Here is a 5,818-nt window from a genome sequence, read left to right on the forward strand (position 1 = left end):
ACTTCATCAGCTGGAATTACAGAGCAGTGTGGTTGATGATTTCTTACCAATTTTCTTAACAAAAATTATTGAATTGTCACATGCTTTATTTTGCTATTTCATCCTATCACAAAACTAAATAAAAGTGGGAAATGATTCTCCACCACAGGAAAACAAGTGGGGACCCCTCCTATTATTTCTTACTAATCAGACCCTGAAATAAAAGCAACTTCCCTGATGATGTTCTCCAGACTTTTCACTTTATCCCCAGGGTCCAGAATCTGGAACTACTAGGAAACAGCTGTGCTATCAAAGCATTCCTGTGCAGAGGTCTCAAACACATCAAAAATACCAAACTGGAACTGAATATTCAGGAAAATTATTCTGAGCAAGTAGACCTCAAGTGAAAGTTAAAAGTGCATATTTTTTTAATAGAAATTGGGGAGTATTCTTATTTTAAGGACCAGAAAATTTGCTGAGAAACCAGTTGCAAATTGGGAAGAACTAGTGGGTAGCAGCAAGTCCCTAAGAAGGCACTGCATACTACTTCTAGTAGCAACTGGACATAAATGGAATAAAAATAAATAAAAATAAAAAATAAAGAACCTATTCTGATTAAGGATATGATTTTCATTTTAATGAAATTAATTTTTACCACAGGCTTCTGATGATGATGAGTGACAGAAAGTCCTTTTACCCTGATGTGTAGGAAACAGAAAATAAGAAAATGTATGTTTTTCTGGGTTAAGAAATCTGGCCTCAAAGAGCCAAATAGATCTTTTTTTTCTCCTACTCTGTGATGTCCAAAACACTCAGTAATCAGAAAAAAAGAACTGGAATCGAATCAACTTTTTGAGAATGCATCTGATAGTGTATGTGCCACATGTCTTTCTATCCTTATGTTATTTCTACCATATTCTAGGGAAATATGTAATTTGCAATTAATAAAACCATATCAAGATCACAGAAAAGCAGAATTTAATTGAATTCACCAGTTAACAGACCATTCTGCCATTGGTTTCCTGTAACTGAGCATCTCAAAACCCATCCTTAAGATCACAGAATAATTCAGTTTGGAGAGGACCCCTGAAGGTCTGTTCATCCAACCTCCAGCTCAAAGCAGGGTCAGCTACAAGGTCATACAGGCTGCTCAGGGCTTTGTCCAGGCTGGTCTTGAAAACCTCCAGGGATGGATTCCATGAAGTCTCTCTAGGCAACCTGCTCCATTGTCTACCTGTCGTCACAGGGAAAATGTTTCTCCTTATACCCAGCATGAACCTCTCTTGTTTCAGCTCATGCCCCTTGCCTCTCATTCTCCTGCCATGTGCTGCTGTAAAGATCCTGTATCTGCCTCCTCAGTGACCCATCCATAGCTATGAGCAGGCAGCTGTTAGGTCCCCCAACAGCCGTCTTTTCACATTTTCAGACTCAAGAAGCCCTGGCCCATCAGCCTCTCCTCACAAAGCAAATGCTCAAGCCCTTGACCATCTTGGTGGGCCTCTGTTGAACTTTCTCCAGTTTATTGGAATTTTTCTTGTATTGGTGGTTCAAAACTGAATGCAGTCTAGATTTGATCTGTCAAGTAGAAGCAGTGGTGGATAATCCTTTCCTTTGATCTACCAGCTGTGCTCCTGTTCATACAGCCCAGGGTGCTGCTGGCCATCTCTGATGCCAGGGCAGGCTGCTGGCTCATGCTCAGCTTGCTGTGGGCCAGAGTCCCAGGGCTTGTCCAGCAGAGCTGCTCCCCAGCATGGCAGACACCAGCCTATATTGTTACCAGTGGTTCTTCCTTTCACGAGGCAGGACTTCTCATTTGTCCTTGACAATTTTCATAAGGTTTCTTTTGGACTATTACTCAAGTTTGTCTAGATGTCTCTAGATAACAGTCCTGCCCTCAAGAGTATTGAATGCTCATCCCAATTTGCTGTCAGCTACAAACTTAAGCATGCACTCCATGACCTCCTCCAGGTCACTGACAAAGATACCAAACAGGACAAACCCCAGGATAATCCCCATTGGTATGCCACTTGTTACTGGCCTACAGTTAGAGTAGGATTTATCACATCACTCTCTGAGCCTAACCATCCAGTCAGTTTTGTCTGATCATCCAGACCATAATATTGTAATTTGAACACAAAAATATTGTGGAGAACAGCATCAAAAGCTTTGATAAAGTCAAGGTAAATGACATCTACTACTCTTCCTTAATCCACAGACCTAGACATTTCATTTTAGAAGGTACACAGACTGGTTAGGTATGATTTATGCTTGGCAAATCTGTGATGACCGTTCTCCATCACCACCCTCTGCTTTATATGCCCAAAAACATGCTCCAAAGTAGATTGCTCCATGGGACTGAAGTGCAGTTGACCAGACTGAAGATCCCTGTGTTGATTACCTGGCCATTTTTTGAAATGAGTGTGACATTTACTTTTCTCTATTTATCAGAGGTGTCACTGTGATTTCCATGCCCATTCAAATGTGATAGTGTCTTTGCAAGGACATCGACCAGTTCTCTCATCATCCTTGGATGATCCTGTGGATTTGTCAAGTTATCCCTGACTCTTCTCCTTGAACCTGCCACTAAGCACAGGGGTCTGGGAGGCACTGTACTGTAGTGGTAGTAACACTTCATGTTGCCCTTCATGTATCTCATAGGTCTTGTCTCTAGCTGAACTTCGTTTTTCCTGGCACCATTCCTTCATGCCTGGACAACTTTTCTAAATTCTTCCTTCATAGCCCATCCCTGCTTGCATCCTCAATATATAGCTTGTTTGCACCAGGGCTCTGGCATGAGTTCCCTGCCTTGCTCAACAGTTTGTAGCTGAGTTGCACATCTGCAGACCAGAACTCTTTCTCTCTTGCAGGACAATAATTTTATTGCACAAAAGTCTCCCTGGATTTCAATGGGACACACGCAACAATTCATCCTTCAGTGCTCCTGCATTTTGTGTGTCTTGTAGCATAGCTAGCCATCTAAAAAGGTGTCTTCAGAATCACTGAGCTGTGAGCAGCCAAGAGTATAGTTTAACGACACAAGCTATGAGAACCTTGTTAACCTTTTATACATAATAGAATTTGTGGGAAAAAAAAGTGATAGAATGTACTTCATAATAATACAGTGTTTTTAAACAGGGTTTCAGAGAGTAAGCACCCCGAATTCCAAGCATTCCTACTAAACAACACGTGCACACAAACACTAGAATAAATGGAAAAGAAGAGAAATAAAGCCTCCCTATCCACACTGTTCCCTGATAGGAGGAACAATATGAGCAATTTAACACTAAATTAGCTACTAGGAGAACCTAGTAGTTAATTCCTTAGACAGCAAACGAGAGGAGGGATGTGGCAATTATTCAATAGAATCATATTTAAATAGATCTGAAAAGCATTACTAATGTCTAAACTAATTTTTTCATTTTTGTGTAAAGAAATTTTATGTAAGAAATCAGATTTCTCATCTGACTGAGATACATTATAGAGCCTTACAGAAAGCTAAGACAGAATAAAGGCAGTTTTATACCTCTAAGCACAAGAACAAGCACAGTACAGGCTGGCAACATTCAGAGCACTCTGACAGACACTACTCCTTCACAATTAGCTGCTAAGTCAGAAAATTTCTCCTTTATTGTTTGAAGGGCACAACAACTCAAATATTTCCACTCATTGCTCAACACTTCAGATTATGCATTTCTGTCTAGAATAAAGTTAAAAATATTGAACATTATAGTACATAAAGAAACATTATAGAATATAAAGAAAGTGTAAAAGGTCTCTTTTAATGACATGTTAAATTTGATACTTCTAGACTCTTCCTGACTCATTAATCTGCGTTATTTATCATGGTAGGGAAGTCAAATTCAGAGATATGGAAAGAAATCCTAATAGCAAATTTGTGCTAAGTCCACTGTTATCATACAAAGATAACAGTTTTTCCTAAGGAGGCTGTCTACAGCGAGATAGGTTTAATCTAAAATTTAATATCAGCTTTTATGACTCAAAGATAAAACTGAAATAAAACATGAGCATAAATGAAAGAAATTATACAAAAATTACTATAATTATGAACATCAAAGTTACTTATCAAAACTCCATCTTCTTTATGCTAATTATTTTCCCAACAGATTATTCTGAATAGGATGAAGCCATCTCAGTTATGAAAGAAAACTAGTGTTTTCCCGTTCCCTGATAATTAGTCATTCATATTCAGATAGCCTTCATTCACTGCTGCACAGGTGCCTCAACCTTTGCCACACAACGTTGAGCTGTATTTAAAGAAATACTCTTTGAATACTTCTAAAGGAATAATAAAAAAATGTATTAACAGCTTAATCACCCTGCATCTCTCCAAACAAGAGATCTGTCATGTGAAATTCATCTTTTTTGTCAGAAACATGCACAAAACAGTTCTGACAGACTAAAATATGACAACGTTGTATCAGCAAGCCTGCTTCAGCAGCCCTGCTAATTTAACACCCTATTCAGCAGATATTCAATTTCCGTGGCTGCTGGCCATGAAGTTTCAGTGAACTTCTATGGGTTGGCACCTGCAAAGCTTAATTCCAATTCAATAAACATAAATTCCTGCCTTCCTCATTGAGATATGTTAACTGCTGACTATGGCTATGACTCTCCAGCAAAACCATGTCCTATTCACATATCTACATGTAGAAGTCAGCATTATATGTCCATCAGACTTGCGAACTTATGTTTGGATAGACCACAACTAATGACATATGAGTGGGAGGAAAGTCCATGAAGAATGACAGAAATGCAGATGTGCTCAGAGATGTCAAAAGGAAAAAGATTCCCTGATCAATGTATTCCCACATGTCTGGACTCTGATAAAGTTATTTACTTACGGCTATAATACGTACTAGAAACAATTTTACAATAAAAAACCCCAACAAAACATACACTCCCCCCGCCAATGTCTTCTGAGCTACTACATAACCTCATCAGTAAAGCAATTCACCTGCACAACCTATTCATTGTCCCATGAGCCAGGATCTTCTAATGGAGAGCTACTGCTAGGATGCTACACTGCATCAACCATAACGCACCTTACTCTCCCACTGACACAGTGTGGGAAAACAACGGAAGATTGGTGAAGAGGATTGTAAACACGCTCAAGTGACTTGCAGGTGGGGTGGCAAAAAACACATATATCATACTAATTGTTGTTTAGCTCTGTGTGCTTGATGGGTAGAATGTCTGCGCTTAGACAACATAGGCCTGTGAGAGACTTTGAAAAATCAAAGCACAGTGGAAAAGTATGCCTGTGAAAATCCCGGATATATACAGGCAAAAGCAGCAGGCCCAAGACCTTTTCTTTCTTCTCTTTCTGGCTAGCAAGAATCAATCTCTGCAGTGCCTGTGTCCCCACTTGCATGTCTCTGCCCAGGTGCTGCTGTGGAGATCTCCTGGGTTGTGAGGTAAGAAGAATAAATTTGCTCTTTGCATTTCATCTGTGGTTTTGTGGTTGTTCCTGTGTCCTGCCTGTGTCAGCTTACACACACTGATTTGTGCATCACGTCTGATTTAGGCTAGACAGGGAGTTTACCTAAGATCCAATAAGGGAAGAATGCTTTTAAATGACAGGATGTCTGTTTTTGCCATCTCTGCCACAAAACAACTCAAAATCTCAAATCTGAGTGATTTTAATCAGAAATAGATAAACAGCACAATGCAACGTTCCCATGGAAAACTGTCATGAGATATCTGATTCATGATAAAAAAAAATAATTATTTTCACTATTTAGGATGATTCAGGAATAAAATCTAATGAAATAACCAATGAGATAGCAGTCGGTTATTTCAATAAGATTCTTAAATGAGC

The sequence above is a fragment of the Strix uralensis genome, chromosome 2 (genome assembly GCF_047716275.1).
Source record: "Strix uralensis isolate ZFMK-TIS-50842 chromosome 2, bStrUra1, whole genome shotgun sequence".
NCBI lineage: Eukaryota > Metazoa > Chordata > Aves > Strigiformes > Strigidae > Strix > Strix uralensis.